The 17,220-nt window shown below is 38.2% G+C and overlaps 1 long non-coding RNA gene across 1 annotated transcript in view; it reads left to right on the top strand.

The window, feature by feature from the left end:
* The window catches only part of LOC108542631 (uncharacterized), a 46,384-nt gene that overhangs the window by 17,598 nt on the left and 11,566 nt on the right, over nt 1–17,220 (top strand). Inside the window, exons 3-4 of the long non-coding RNA XR_001889317.1 lie at nt 5,923–6,040; nt 15,796–15,938. This is a non-coding gene — a long non-coding RNA (uncharacterized LOC108542631). The remainder of the gene's footprint in view (nt 1–5,922; nt 6,041–15,795; nt 15,939–17,220) is intronic.

Here is a 17,220-nt window from a genome sequence, read left to right as displayed (position 1 = left end):
GAATTATAAGTGTAAAGTGGGGAAAATGATTTCTGAAACATAGGCCAAAAAAGGTCAACTGTGAACTGAGAGAAAACAAAAGAAAAAAAGCATTTTTTGGTGAGAATAAGTTTTAGTAATTTTTAGTGTAGAGCACTATATTAGTCTGTTTTCACGCTGCTAATAAAGACATACTTGAGCCTGGGTGATAAATAAAGAGAAAGAGGTTTAATGGACTCACAGTTTCACATGGCTGGGGAGGCCTCACAATCATGTGAGACAAAAGAGCAGAAGACATGTCTTACATGGCAGCAAGCAAGAGAGTGTGTACAGGGGAACTGCCCTGTATAAAACCATCAGATCTTGTGAGATTTATTGGCTATCATGAGAACAGCAGGGGGAAAAACCCACCCCCATGATTCCATTACTTCCCACTGGGTCCTTCCTATGACACGTGGGGATTATGGGAGCTACAATTCAAGATGAGATTTGGGTGGGGACACAGCCAAACCATATCAAGCACATAGGTAAAAATATGGCCAGGTTAATTCCCTCTGCTGGGTTGACTCACAAGCTATTTGTGTCTTTGTGGAAGACCCTGTCTCTGTGCAAACGTCTAAGTTGGGAAGAGGCTTCACAATGGTGCAGAATCCCAAACTGATTCTCATACATTTTTCTACTAAGTAAACATATTCCTGAATTTATCAGGAATAAACAAATTTTCTACTAAGTAAACATATTCTGAATTTCTGAGAAATTCTGAAATCACCCCCAAGTTGTCTAAAATGAAGCAACAAATTGGGACCACATTTCTTTAAATATATACTTAAAACTTATTTGTGGCTGGAGGTGGTAGCTCATACTTGTAAACTCAGCACTTTGGAAAGCTGAGGTGGAAGGATCACTTGTCCTCAGGAGTTCAAGACAAGCTTGGGTAGTGAGACCGCATCTCTACAAACAATTTAAGATATTAGCCAGGAATGGTGATGTGTGCCTATAGTTTCAGTTACTTGGGAGGCTGAGGTGGGAAGATTGTTTGAGCCCAAGAGTTGAAGCCTGAAGTGAGTTATGATTGTTCCACTGCACTCCAGCCTCAGCAATAGAGACCCAATTTCTAAAAAAATAAAGCAAAACCAAACTTACTTGTAATAACGTATTCTTATCTATTAGTTTGCTACATGTCTTAAACCAATAATCACAAATGTAACTATTGTTTTTTAGATCCTATATTGTCTAGAGTATTGCTACTCAAGGAATGGTCTGTAGACCAGCAGCATTGACATCATCTGAGAACTCTATAGAAATGCAGAATATCAGGCCCTACACAGATTTCTAAATCAAAATATGCATTTTAACTAGATTCCCAGGTGATCTGTTTGCATATTAAAATTTAAGAAGCACTGAGTGTACTCGTATTTGTCTAATAAATGTGTTTCCTACTTATTTTCAGACATTTGGATCATAGATACATAAAGGGATGTTAGAAATGATCTAATGCTGCATTTCCCCCTGTGTATTCCATGGACAATCATTGCATAGAATGTCAGTAGGGGTTATGCTGAAAAAGTGCAGGAAATGCTACTGGTTAAATAATGCAAACAGTTTTCTTATTACTGGTTTCACAGAATCTTTAATAAGCTAATGTGCACTGTGACTCTCCAGGGAAGAGGGATGAGATATAAAACAGTGAATGTATTGCAAAACATGTGTACATAGGACATTATTTTCACCAGATATTTTACAGGACTAGTGTACCTATCTTAGTCTGTTTGGGCTGCTACAACACAACGCCTTAGACTGGGTCACTTATAAGTCATAGAAATTTATTTCTCACAGTTCTGGAGGTTGGAAAGTCCAAGAACAAGGCACCAGCAGATTTGGTGTCTTGTGAGGGACCTCTGCTTCCAAGAGGCAGCTTGTTGCTGTGTTGGCAGAAGGATGAAGGACAAAAGGGTAAAAAGGATCAAACAGGATCCCTTAAGCTCTTTTATAAGGGCACTAATTTCATTCATGAGAATGTAACCCTTGTGACTTAATTACCTTCTAAATTCCTCACCTTTTAATACTATTGCACTGGAGATTAAGTTTCAGTGTATGAGTTTTGAAGGCACACACACATTTAAACCACAGCAGTACACTTTGATACATTTTGAAAAATATTCAGTTAATATGAATATCTCATTTAACAGACTCATATTTTTAAATTTCATCTTATTATTTGACAAATATAAGGTTATCTACTCTAACTTCTTGTTGATTTTTAATAGGAATGTGACTGCTGCTGTACTGGTTATAAAAATAGACCTAGACTAATGTGTTGTTCATATGAGTCCAGGGGTTTTCTAGGGTGAGAAAGTAAGTGGGTGTCATGTACTGTGAATGTCTGGGATCTTATCCTACTTGCAAGCCTACTACAAATTAGCCCATAATAGTTTCATGGAAGTTGGCAGAAGACATGAAATTCTTGGGTCAGAGACAAATGACTTTATTACTCATGCCATAGCAAGCAACATAAGCTTCATGTTTATGTCAGTTCCCCCACGTCTCCCAAGTCCCACAGAAGCCATATGGATTGTCCCTGGTGAGTGTTGCTCATGGAGAGAGATTATGCCAAAGCTAAGGATCCTGGAGCTTAGAGAACCCACAACTTTTTAAATGAGCTGCAAGCATAACTGCCTTTTGCCCCATAGGGAGATACCATCTTTATTATATGATACAGTAAACAAATCTGTCCTTTGCTTCCAAGGGAGACCCTATCTATCTTTCAAGGTTGTTCACTATACAAACGTTCTTGAAAAGACAGCCCAGAACAAAGGGATTCAATGCTTTTTTTTAATAGACTTGGTTCAAGAATTGCAGGGATTGAGCACTTTTGCTCATAGGGTGTGCAAAAAAAAAACAGCAATAACAACAACAAAACAAAAAACCTGAGAGACCCATGGAGAATTGTATCCCAAATTTTCTGGGGGTGAGAAAGGGAGTAGGTGTTCTGCTGCATGAAGTTATTCAGTAATTCAGACTGATAGTGAGTCTACCATGTTCAAGACATGGCTTCTAAAGTCACTCTGGCTATATGTGTTGAGGTGGGAGTGGAGTTCATCATTCCTGACAACTGGAAGGGCAAGAGTTTGGCAGTGCATACATGTGAGGGTTTATGAGCCAGGTTTGGAAGTGGTGCATACCACTTGCTAACACTCTATTCCCTAGAACATGGCCACATGGCCACACCTCATTGCACAGGAGCAGGGGAAATGTAGCTTAGCTCTGTGCACAGGAGGAAGGGGAGAACAGGTTTTGAAGGCCACTCTACAGTCTCTACAACATTACCAATTTTGGTGACTTAGCTATTAGTTTCTCTGTTTTCATCTTAGGTAAAAAAGTGTAAACATATATATAAATGCCTTGGAGTGGGGCTTTATATCTCACAGTGTCACCGAATTTGGGGACTAGAAGGGCCCTTAGAATCATTAGTTACAGCTATCTTTCCCTCCTTACACCTCCAGTCATTTTAGAGGGGAAGAAGAAACTGAAACTCAGAGAAGTTAAATGGCATAGCTTCATAGCTGACTAAACACAGATGGTCAGCTGAGTTGAGATTTTCAGATCTCTGTTCCACTATATTTTGACCTAGATCAAACTTGCAAGGTCACAGGACCATTTTGTATTTTAAATTATCATTCCCCAACTACCTGTTTTTTATTTTTGGATTTTTTTTTTTTTCCAAAATAGGGTCTAATTTTGTCACCTAGGCTGGAGTGCAGTGGCACAAACATGGTTCACTGCAGTCTTGACCTCCCGGGCTCAAGCAATTCTCTTGCGTCAGCCCCCCAAGTAGCTGGGACTACAGGCGTGTACCACCATACCTGGCTAATTTTTTTAAAATTTTTTTTTAATTTTTGTAGAGACAGGGTTTCACCATGTTGCCCAGGTAGTCTCAAACTCCTGGGCTCAAGTGATCCATGCACCAGGGCTTCCCACAGTGCTGAGATTACAAGCGTAAGCCACTGCTCTCGGCCTATATTTGAAATTTTGATTGTTGGGATTTCTTAAATCTTCAAAAATCTATGTATATTGTTTGTTCATTTAGGATTTATTGAACCCTACTATGGCAGACATTATTCTAGTTGCGAGGAATACAGCTGGGGATGGGCAAGGCAAAGGTCCCTGTTCTTATGGAGCTAGCACTGAGGTGAGATTCCAGAATATTTAGAATAGGATTAACTTTCCAACATGAGAGACATAATGGCTAGTTTATGATATAAATAGTTACGCATGGATTCCAAAAACTTATACTTATTGTCAACTTAAGTCAGATAGCATAGACCTTAATAGCTCTTAAGTTTCTTTACTGTTAGTTTATAGCAAGATTCCCTTTGTGTTTAATATAACTAACCTTTCAAAATAAGTCCTATACATTACTTCTATAACAAATGAGTTATTATTATTATTTTGTTGTTGACTTTAGGTTAACGGGTTTTATTATGTTAAAGACAGCTTTATTTCAAGTCTCAAAACAGATTGGAAAATTTTTAACAGAAATCTCATTCACATGTTTTGATTTATCAAAGCATTTTATGTTTACTTAAAAAAATTCTTTCTGTTCCCTAGAGAAGCCCGTAATGTACTCAGTACAAATTGAACATCAGAAATATAATGTAGTCAAATGACAGAATAAAATTCAAGAGAAACTGCTGAAGCTTTGCTCTTTGAAAGAAAAATCTGTGTTTCTGTGTTACGTTGTGTGTATATATTATGGAAATATCTGAAAGATACACAGCACCCATGCACAAAAATATTGTTTATAAAGAAGTATATATAATGCAGTTTATTGAAAAAGATTTCAATTTAAAGTAATAGTGCATGAAATAAGCATAGTGTGGCATGTTGCAAAGTGGTCTGAATCGCAAGTCCCAAGAATCAGGATCTAATCTTGATGGTGCTTAAAAAATTACACAATATAAATATTTGCATAGCATTTTATGGCATGAAAAGCTTTTTTTTTTTTTTTTTTTTTTTTTTTAATTTAACAATAGCTAGCATTTACTGAGCACTTACCATGTACCACACATGGTGATGTTATTAATTCCTACAACGCTTCTATGAGGTAAGTGTCTACTCCCTCTTCACCCCCCCACCTCCACTCCAACCCCACCCTCCCTGATCGCCGCCCAAGAGGAAATCAGGAAGGACTACCCCTCATCCCAAACAGGGATACTGAACAGTGCTACTGTCTGCCACCCGTAGCAGTGGTTCCCTCCTTCCAGGACTCAGTTCTGGTGTAGAGTGCTGACTAGCTGGTGGATAGTGAAGGCCATCTAGGTACACAGCCATATTATTAATTATTATTATTTTTTATATTAAAACTTTTTTTTTTTTTGAGATGGAGTCTCACTCTGTCACCCAGGCTGGAGTGCAGTGATGCAAGCTCGGCTCACCACAACCTCCACCTCCTGGGTTCAAGCAATTCTCCTGCCTCAGCCTCCCGAGTAGCTATGATTACAGGCACGTGTCGCCAAGCCCGGCTAATTTTTTTTTATTTTTAGTAGAGACGGGGTTTCACCACATTAGCCAGGATGGTCCCGATCTCCTGACCTTGTGATCTGCCTGCCTCGGCCTCCCAAAGTGCTGGGATTACAAGTGTGAGCCACCACACCTGGCCTAAAACATTTTTTTTTAATGAAGGAATCTTGCTATGTTGCCCAGTCTGATCTGGAACTCCTGGGCTCAAGCAATCCTCCTACCTCAGCCTCCCCAGTAGCTGGGACTACACAGACGCACCATCATGTCTTGCTCTTTTTTAAAATTTCAGTGTCTCATCAGGGTCAACAGGAGAATTAAACAGGCCCAGAGTTCCCCCAAAGTTCTCAGGCATTCATGCTTAGGTTACATATTTTACAGACCTCCCCAAATCCCCTTTTTATTATCTCTTTTGACTTCACCCAGGTGCAAGCCCAGAGACAGTCTATACCCCGACTCAACTGACTGGTCCTTAGTGCTGCCTGCTTCCGTGCCCAACTTAGAACTACACATCTGCTGCCTCCTAGTAACATGTCATTATAAGGTAGGGAGTGGGTTTCAGTTCTTGGTCACATTAGTATTATTATTAATAGAGACACAGAATCTCACTCTGTTGCCGGTGCTAGAGTGCTTTGGCAAGATCACCGCCCAAGTGTTCCTCCTGCCTCAGCCCTCCAAGTAGGTGGGACTACAGGTGCGCCACCACGCCTGGATAATTTTGTTTTTTTTGAGACGAGGTTTCATCCTGTTTCCCAGGCTGGTCTTGAACTCCTGGGCGCAAGTGATCTGCCTGCCTCAGCCTCCCAAAGTGCTGGGATTTGAGCCACCACCTTGGTCACATTATTGACAGCAGTGCAACCTTTCCTGGGAGGTAACCCCAATTCTATTTTGTTTATATTTTTTGTTTGCTCACAATTGCGTGCAAACTGTTTTTATTTTCTTGGTCTAAATTGTGCAAAGATTGAAGTATTTACCTCCCATTATATCTTCACTTTCCTTTTTTTCTCCCATCTATAATGTTTACTAGATGCTAGCCTGATAATCTTCACTTCTGTCAACTTACTTCTCGATTACCGTTGAACCTCTTTTTCTGTCATGTTTTCCCCTTTAGTAAGTGCGATCATACTACATTGATTCTAAGATGCATGTTTTTCACATTTTAATGTCTCTGAAATCAGCCTGCATTTCACAGTGGTTGACATCTTACAATAAATTCTAGCACTTATAAAAGTTGTTAGTAGAACATAAAATAATTGTGCATTTCAAGCAGCCCAGGGCTTCTTAGATTTGATGGAATAAAGCTAATGCAATCATAAAGTCTGCAGTTTAGAGACCCAGTTGACTTGCCCACGCTCATGCACTGGGACAAGGTAAAACTGAACAGGACTCATCCTCAAGCAGGCTGACTTCAGAGCCCTTGCTCTGTGCTCTGCCCTATAGTGGGGGAAAGTGACGTTCGGAGAGACAAGGGCACTTTGCTGCCATGTGACAGTATCAGAATTTGAATCCAGAGCCCTTTCTCACTACTATATTTGTTTCTGTGACCTCAAGGATACAGGAATTTGGCCTAGAAAATCTCTAAGCTTTCTAATTTGAAATAAAGCCAGTTGTATTTTTTAAATTCATCAATATTTTAAAAATACATTTTCTAGTGCAGAAAATGTACACAGCACAATTTAAATTAAAATTTAAACTTAAAAAATAAATTAAATGTAAATAAAAAATTTAAAAAGTAGCAAAGGAAAATAAGGAAAAGTAATTTTTCCAACTCGTGCCCCAGCCACTCACTCCTACTCCCTAGAGGTAAACACTGCTACAACTCTTTTGCGCACATTCTAGAGGCATTCTATGCATATAAAGCAAATATGTACATATGGCATTTTAAAGTTATCAACCATACGTTCACACCAGTATCTCTAAGCTCAATCAGTTCCGTAACATGTCTTATTCTAGTTTTCTCCCACTCCAAATTTGTGCTCCCATCTTCAAAATTCTCCTCAATGTATTTTCTTACTTGATCAATTCCCATGTGCATAAACAATCTCTTGGGTCATTGTCCCTCTCTTTTTGGGATGTTCCTGGCATCTTGCCTGGCTCTGGCACCCCATGCTAACCTGCTGCCCCCTCTGCCCCTTCCCATGTGAATGCCCTTCCCATCCACACCGGGCTCAGACACAGAGTTGGCAGATAAAAGATAGACATCCAATTAAATTTGAATTTCAAATAAGTATGTCTCAAATAATGCATGGGATATACTTGTACTAAAAATTATTCACTGTTTATTTGAAATTCAAATTTTAACAGGACTTCCTGTATTTTTATTTGCTAAATCTGGCAACCTTACATGCTGGGCCACCCATCACCACCATACCTTAGTGCAGAACCCTCTTCATCTCACTGGAGTTTTAACATGTGAAACTGAGTAGTCCTCCTTCCCACTGTGTCTTGCTCCATCCTGCCTAATAGCTTTTGGGCTGAAGTGTTAGGGAAGGGATTGAAAGGACAGGAAAAGGGAGAAGGAGAATGTGGGAAGGGTGAGAAGGAAAGAGGGAAGGAGACAAGAAGAAAAGTGAGAGGAAGAGGAAGAATGCATTACATTTTTAAAATCTAGATTTATGAAAATGCAGTTTTTTACTTATCTAAACTATATACAGTGTAATGATTTTAAAAACCCCACAGAGCCATCATGACACTGTTCTGAAGCCAGGGCTTTCCCTGGCCCTATAAAAGTAGCAATTAACTTCAAATTTGGACTACAGCTCTAGATCTGACTCAAACCCTCTTCCTGGAGGTCCTCAATTTAGATGAGTTACTTTTTTAACTTTAAGATATTTGTTTCCTTATACTTGGTGTCTTAATTGTTTGTTATTATTTATTCCCTAACAACACTGGCTAGGAACATTCTGAGATTTGGGCAATTAGTTTTTCTGTAGATCCCCTTGATAAATTCTTGGTGGACAGCCTCCTCTGTCTGAATAGCTAGTATCAATATCCACAAAGGCCCTTTATGCAATTTGTCAGCTCTGTAAGTGTTGATTTTGTAGAGTGGGTGTCTTTAGTGGCCTCCACTTACGTTTGAAAAAATTTTAACGAATGCCTTTACTTCTGAATTCTTTCCTGAAAATATGTGGCAAAACAATCTTGAAAATAATATTTTGTTCTTTAAGAGTTGGGCTATTGTTCCCTGTCTTTCAGGAACTGGTTTACAAAACTTATATCCAGGGAAGCACAGTGAAACCTTAAAGTGTAGGAAAAAACCCAGAGGAATCAGTGTGTCAAACTGCAAACTAGACTTATTTGAAGTCACCATAACAATGACAAAATTAATATATTAATAGCAACCCTAAGGCTGATAAGTTATTTTAGTAAAATGTCTAAAATTTTGAAGGATTGCTTTTCCATGTTGGAAAAATGATTATATATACCTTAGGGAGAAAAAGGTCTATTAATTGCCTCCATTTGAACATTATCAATATTAAGACATACATTAAATTAGAAAAAGTTTTAAATTAATTAACTTCAGCCTGGTAAATTCTCAAACTTTTATGTCCTTTGAAGGCAAAGATTATGGTTGTATTCCTTGAAATTATACAGAGCTCTCTATAGTAGTGAATCTAAAAATAATTGTTGAATCAATGAATGAAACATTATTAAATCAGATCAATCAACCTAAAAATAATGTTCACAAACATGTCATGTTTTGTTCTGCACTACGTATTTCAGAACATTGTTTCCATTTAAAATTGGTTAAAATAATTCGTACTTCTAGATATTTATTTTTCAAATAAAGTAGCAATTTGTGCAAAATAGCGTAATTCCAGAAATAGTCATTGCAGCATAGCTTGCAATAGTGTAAGACTGAAAGCAATCTAAAGTCCATCAATAGAGAACCAGTTATTTCTGTATAATGGAATACTATGCAACCATTACAAAAAATTGGCATCCCAATATATCTGATTGGTTTATATGGCTAAGGTAATTTTATTCCTCTTGGCCTGTGATTGATCTAAGAGTGGGCATGTGACTCAGCTCTTGCCAGTGAAGTGTAATGGGAGGGCTAGCAGGGAGGGCTTTCTTTCCTGAACAATCATGCAAACTTGCTTGAGGAGGGGGCCTCTTAATCACCTCTCTCCATCCATGTAGATAATGCCTAAAGGTACAATAGGCTTTTACAATTGCAAGCAAGAAGATAAAAGCCAACTTTCAAGAATGGTAGCATGAGAAAACAAGATCCAGGTCCCTGATTCATCCCTGAACTGCTGACTCAATGCCAGCAACCACCGACTTTGGGGATTCTGTTGTAAGAGAAGAATAAAATGCCTATTTGTTTGAATCTCTGTAAGTCAGGCTTTCTGTTATCTGCACCTTGATTAAAGAACTCTGTTCCACAGTCTCAATCTCTACTGAGAAAAGATCATTGCTAGTATTATATCCTTCATTGCAAAATAGGAACTGCAGAATTTAAGGAAATAGGTAAGGAATCTCTTTTAAAAGACAACTAAGTAAATGAAAGTATAAAGCAGTATCTACATGTTACTTTTGTATTTACAAGTGATTAAATAATATATTCATATTTTCTTGTATCTGCATAAAGAAACACCTTAAAGGACACACACACACACACACACACACACACACACAACTAAATAACTAAGGAGCAGGGCAGAGGGAAACAGGATGAATTGGGAAATGAAATTCCCTAATTGTGTGGGAATTAGGAATAAAAAGTAAACAGGAAATAGAGAAGTAAACTCATTACAAAAAAACTGAAATTTGTGCTTACAGAAAACACTTTTTTGATAAAACTACATTTTAATGCTATTTACTGACTCAGTGATTTTGGTCAAATCACCTAAATTCTCAGGGTCTAATTTTCTTACCTATGGGATGAGAAGTCATCAGTTTTCTAATTAGACCTTTTTCATTTCGAAAGCTATACAACTCTATGATGTATCACTCAATTATGTCATCCTATACGTTAAATAGTTACATTTAATAACTTGAATTCAATAATTCAAGTTAAATAATTCCAATTTGAAGTTCTTATCTGGACAGCCTTATAGTGAGTTGTTGGTGGAGTATTTGGAGACAGCCTGGGGATGGATCACATTAAACATTTCTGACTGTTTCCATTACGAAATGTTAAAACTTAATACTTCAGCCTTGACACTTCAACCCTTGTCTGCCATTTCTGATTTCTTTACTCTGCTTGACTTTTTATTTTCTCCACAGCACTTGTATCTTCTAACATCCCCAATAATTAACCTATTAATTATGCATTATGTAAGTGATCTCTCTCACCACACTACAGACTTCATGAAAGTGGGGAATCTTTGCTTTGTGCGTATCAAGTACTTGGCACAGAGTAAACGCTCAGCAAATATTTGCTGAATGAGTGAATGAATGAAGTCATGGTAGCACACCAGATCCGTTTGAATGTCTAAACAAGCTTTTACCACCGTGTGGGAAGAGCAATCTGAAAGATAGCAAATCATCAGTTTTCACATTTGGATGGTTGAATGGTTTGTTAGGAAAACACACAGAATCATAGTTTGGTTTTTCCTGGCTCATCTTTTATAACAGAAACTTATGAAGTAAAAGTAGGCATCTTAAGGACTCAATACAAGAAAGCAAATCTAGATATTTATTAAAAATAGAGTAGCCTGTTATTAAATTAGTGTTAACCCAAGCATGCTTGGGTGCCTAGACTCTGTAGACCTAAGAATAGGCCACCTTAAGGCTTTACTTCTAGGTCTCAGAACTGAAGAGCTCTCACCCTTAAACAGAGAAACTCAGTCCTTCTGTTTTTTGGGTTCTCAGTTCAGGTTTCCAAGAAAGGTGTCCTAGTTTGAAATGCATACTCCAGCTTTGCTGTTCCCCTGCCTGCCTCGGCTGCAGCTCTTTCTCAGCTTGTCCTTCTTGATGGCTGAGTGCTGGACTGCTCCAATGCCCGCTGGCTCTTGATGTCCCCTCTGGCTGCCCAGGCAGTTCTGCTGACCTTCTCTACCTTGAACGTGATTGACGTGACTGCTTTCCCCACCGTAATCCGGGTAGTACCTTCTCCCTCTTGCATCCCCTATTCAGTGGCAATGAGACGGGGAGAAGGCCACTCAGCAGAGTTGCTGGAATCTTCGGTTGTTTTTCTTTCAGATTTGCAATTTAGTTTTCATCTTTCCAGAGCAGAGAAACACTTTCTCTAGGTTAGTGTGGATTCTAGTAGGGTCTGTATCATGAACCACTGCTCTTGCTTCCTTCAAGCAGTTACTGAGGCTGCCCTCACTTATGAATTTCTCTCTTCTCTAACACACAGGCTTCTTGGTTGCCATCTATAATGTTGCTTCCATAGTCCCCCTATATATGTCAGGCGTATATGTCTGTATATCTGAAGTATAACAGTGGACAGGATTAAAATTATTTTCCATGCAACTTCTATGTTCTGTGAACATTCAGGGAATATAGTTGATGTGTGTTGGTAGAGGGGCCAGGAAGGAGAAGGGCAACTCCCAATTCAACACGTTACTGCGAGGGAGACATATTGACCCGGGTTTGGAGCTTGGTTCTACCTTTTGTTCATTCTGTGACCTTTGGCAATTTACCTGATCTCTCTGGAACTATTTTTCCCTTCCAAAATGTGCATAATGATAATACTTACCTCATGGAGTTATTTAATGATTAAGTATGCTAAGGGTATGTGGGGCACTTAAAACAGGACCTAAATAGGCTCTCAAATGTTGGTACATATAATCCTTAACATTGTCATTCTAATTCCCTCTTCCTTCTTCTTTATAATCATCCTCACAATCAGCACCATCACTACCACTACTATCGACATCATCATCTCATCATCACCATTTTTAATCTAGCTGGGACTTCTGTAACACTAGATTTCTACCAAAACTCAATTTCTTCGTCATCACAATATAGCAAACACAGCATTTAGTTTCTTTTGGGGGAGAAGTTTATAACTTTTATGTTATTTACTATTAGGTGTCAACTTGACTGGGTTGAGGGATGCCTAGATGGCTGATGAAGTATTGTTTCTGAGTGTGTCTGTGAGGGTGTTGCCAGAGGAGACCGACATGGAGCCCGTGGACCGGGAGAAGAAGACCCACCCTAAACGTTGAGTGCACACCATCCAATTGGCTGCCATCGTGGCGCCAACAAAGCAGGCTGAAGAAGGGGATGAGCAGCTTGCTGTGTCTTCTCTGTCTAGCTCTTTCTTCCCATGGCCTGCAGGAGGCTTGCTTCCTCTCTTGCCCTTAGACATCAGACTCCAAGTTTTTCAGCCTTTGGACTTTGGGACTTGGACCAGTGGCCACCTGGGGGCTCTCAGTTCTTCAGCCACAGACTAAGCATTGCACTGTTGGCTTCCCTGGTTTTGAGGCTTTTGGATGTAGACTGAGCCAGTCTACTAGCTTCTCTGTTTCCCTAGCTTGCAGATGGCCTGTCGTGGGACTTTACCTTATAATAGTTTGAGTCAATTCTGTCTAATAAACTCCCCTTTACATATATATATCCTATTGGTTCTGTCCCTCTAGAGAACCCTGACTAATATACTTCCTAAAACTCAGTTGTTAATTGATTTAAAATTTTAAAATTTAAAAGAGTGTAACACAGAGAATTGGTTATTATAGCTTATCACTCACATACTGAGACCAAGATTTTCTTTCTAAAAGATATCCTAACTAGAAGATAGTCTTAAACTTTAATCATGAAAGATAATATCTAGAATTAAAGAAAATCACACAGAAAACATGAAATTTATTGTATTATAAAACTCCTATCCTGGAAGGAAACACCTCCAGTAATACCCGCCTTCCCTGCCTACCATCCAAGGCCCCATGTTTTACGTCCAAACACTAGGGGAGAAAAGTTAATTTTCAGGCACAATTCCTCAAATTAAAATACTAGGTATTGTGTATGAATTTTAAAATCTCTCTATTTTCCACATGGGAGAGATATGATATGTGGTTATATTGAGAACATTTATAAAACTTTAGATAGACTATTTGGAAGGTGGCCTCACTGAGAAATATTAGAAAAGGTACAATCTGCCAAAATAATTCTCTGAGAAACTGGAAATCAATAAATTGAAATAGAGAAAAGTGGACATAAAATTGGAACCCAAATTTTGAGATTTATCTTCTGGGAAACAGAACTGGGTGAAATGGACAAGTATTTTTCCTTGTTATATTTTGATAGTTTAATATAACCTTGAATTATTGTTTGTAGACTCTGGGCCATTGCTGCTTGTATTTGTGTGTGTATGTGTACGCACACATATTTGTTGTTTTAAAAAAGAGGGCTTCCTGCTATTTTATTGAGGGGTACTGAAAATTAAGCTTTGTTCTTTTTTTATTTTGAAATGATTTTAAATTTATAGAAAAGATGCAGAAACAACACAAAGATCTCTCAATCTTGATAGTACTCCTCAATCAAGTTCCCAAATATTCTTTTAGTGCATTTATTTTACCATTCTCTCTGTCTGTCTTTCTCTCTATACACACAAACAACACACAATATACATAATATGTGCATATTACTATATACTTTTCTGAAGCATTGGAGAGTAAGTTTCAGACATGGTATCTTATTACTTTCAATGTGTATTTCCTAAAAACAAGGACACTCTCCTATGTAATCACAATTAAATCTTTACAATTAGGAAATTGACAATGATAACATATTACCATCCAATCCATAGACCCTATTCAAATTTTGCCAATTATCATAACATTCTTTATGAAGTCCAGGATCCAATCCAAGATCACATGTGGCATTTAGTTGTCATGTTTCTTCAGTTTTCTTCAATATGGAACAGTTCCTCAGTCTTTGTCCTTTTTTTTTTTTTTTTTTAAAGGGAGTCTCCCTCTGTTGCCCAGGTGGAGTGTGGTGGCGCCATCTCGGCTCACTGCAAGCTCCACCTCCTGGGTTCACACCATTCTCCTGCCACAGTCTCCCGAGTAGCTGGGACTACAGGCGCCCAGCTAATTTTTTTTGTATTTTTAATAGAGGCGGGATTTCACCACGTTAGCCAGGATGGTCTCGATCTCCTGACCTTGTGATCCACCCACCTCGGCCTCCCAAAGTGTTGGGATTACAGGCGTGAGCCACCACGCCCGGCACCTCAGTCTTTCCTTGTCTTCATTACCTTGGTATTCTTAGAGAATATAAGACAATTATTTTACAGAATGTTCCAGAATTTAGTTTCATGTTTTCTTTGTGATTTATACATTGTATGAGGAAGTACCATGTATTGATGTTGTGTTCTTAGTACATGATTTCTGCAGGTACATGATGTTCATTGTCTCATTCTTGGTGCTATTTAAGTCTTACCACTTTGTTTAGATGGTATTTTCTGGGTTTAGAATATTTAATACGTGTTTTGTACATATTAAGTAATGAATAATTAAATAATTTGTGGGGAATCGTTTGAGACTATAAATATCTTCTTCCTCATTGAGCTTTCACCCACTAGTTTTACCATCCTTTGATGACCTTTGCCTACATAAATTATTTCTATAATGGGTGGTAAATGGTGATTTTGTATAATCTATCATTCCCTTTACATGTATGTTATTCTGCTATAAGGTAGAGCTATCTGTCCATCTATCTACCCATCCATCTATCCATCCATTCATCCATCCATATATCATTTATCTTATCTATCTGCCTACCATGTATACCAGTATTGGCTCAGAATCTTCTTTTACTCAATCAGTTACACTCCAATATTATAATTATAATACTTGATGATCAAGTTGTCCCAGACTTTGTTAGTAAAAGCCCTTTCAAGCTGGCTTTTTTTGTCCTTTTGACTTGTCCTCACAATTCTTTGAACATGCTTTTACTTTCTGGCACAAGATATTCCAGGCTTATTTTGTTGTTTCCCTGCTCTAGTCCTTGATTCAGTCACTTACCAAGGACCTTTGGTTTTTCCTTAGTAGCGAATGCTACTACTTTGAAATCAACACCTGAGTACCCTGGATATTTATTTCTGTCAGGGTGTCATTGTATCTAGGCCCTCTTTGCAGATACAGCTAAAAAAGATGTGCCTGTATACACACACCCACTCATGCACACCTACAGCTCTGTCTATTTCTGTTTATGTATATTTAAAAACCATGTTTCTACACTGACACTTCCAATTCCAATTCAGTACTGCAGGTTTAATTGCAGCATTCATCTTTCTATATTTGTAATTTCTTCTCCAAAGGTGAGAAACCTGCTTGCCATTATTGTCGATTTATTCATTTATTTGTTCAACACCCCTAAGTAGTCAATACTGTGATTTCACAGGCTTCTTCATCAGCCCTAACCCTGGCAACCACTCCTGCCCCACTGAATGTGCCAATGGATTGCTCAGCTCCAACTAAGGAAAAGAAGAAGGAAGTTGGATACTTTGTACCCTCTATATTGTCCATTAGCAACACAACCTAGAGGTAGGATGGAGAAAGAAAATGCTAAAATGCTAATGAAAAATGTTCAGATGTATCACATATTAAGCACACATGATCCCAAATATTTTGCCTGATTTATGCTACGTATGCTATTTTCCATGTTGTATAGGCTCTGGTACTACTGTTCATTTATAGAAATCTCCATCAGCTGTACAAATGGCAATTTAAATACATTTAACTATGTGCTAATAATCTCATAATCCAGTTTATCATGTATTATTGACAGATGAAGTTATTTGGGGCAAAAGCTATGATTTTATTGTTGTAAGTTATTGTGAATGCTGGGCAGTGTAGGGCATGGCACTAGCTATCACCTCCCAGAAATGTGTAAGGACTATTGAAGGTTCCTTGCTCTTTTTTCTTCTTCAATATAAGCAAAGTTATTTATATCATAAAGTTGAAAGTTGGAATTCCACCCTTGCCTATTCTTTTTCCTCAGAAAGATGTCTTTCTTTCTAAGCGTATGATACACTTAAGGATAGGAGGTGTCTCCTTTGGACATCTGTGTGCCAAACGTGCATTGTAAATTACTTTTTTTCCCCTTAGTAACCAGGGGTGAAGTTCTCAACTGTATTTGCTGAGGATGGTAAAAGATTTAAGAAGAAAACATATTTTTACATCTTTCCCTTTTCTTTCTCTTTTTTTTTTTTTTTTTTTTTTTTTTTTTTTTTTTTTTTTTTTTTTTTTTTTTTTAGAGGGAGTCTTGCTTTATCACCCAGGCTGGAGTGCAGTGGCACGATCTCGGCTCACTGCAAACTCTGCCTCCTGGTTTCATGCCATTCGTCTGCCTCAGCCTCACGAGTAGCTGGGACTACAGGCACCTGCCGCCATGCCTGGCTAATTTTTTTTGTATTTTTAGTAGAGATGGGGTTTCACCGTGTTAGCCAGGATGATCTCGATCTCCTGACCTCGTGATCTGCTCGCCTCAGCCTCCCAAAGTGTTGGGATTACAAGCTTGAGCCACCACACTGGGCTTCCATTTCCTCATTTTAGAGTAATACTATCAGGGAAATGAAGATGAAACATAGAAACTTTGGTGAATAATTAAGATCATACACACAAGCATATCCATGAAGTAAAATATTTTCTGCAGACCTCCCCTCACCTTTCCAAATCATAGTCATAAAATACTGAAAATCTTAAGAATGTTAAAGTGATATGATGACCTTGAAGTAAATGGCCACTTTATGGAAGATATTACATAATTCTGTTGACAAAATTCGTGTTTATATGTTCATAGTCTTTGATGACCGAATAATTACAT

This window comes from Rhinopithecus bieti, unplaced genomic scaffold, assembly GCF_001698545.2.
Source record: "Rhinopithecus bieti isolate Rb0 unplaced genomic scaffold, ASM169854v2 scaffold_19708, whole genome shotgun sequence".
NCBI lineage: Eukaryota > Metazoa > Chordata > Mammalia > Primates > Cercopithecidae > Rhinopithecus > Rhinopithecus bieti.
Note: the sequence above shows the minus strand (reverse complement) of the source record. Positions and strands in the feature narration are given on the sequence as shown.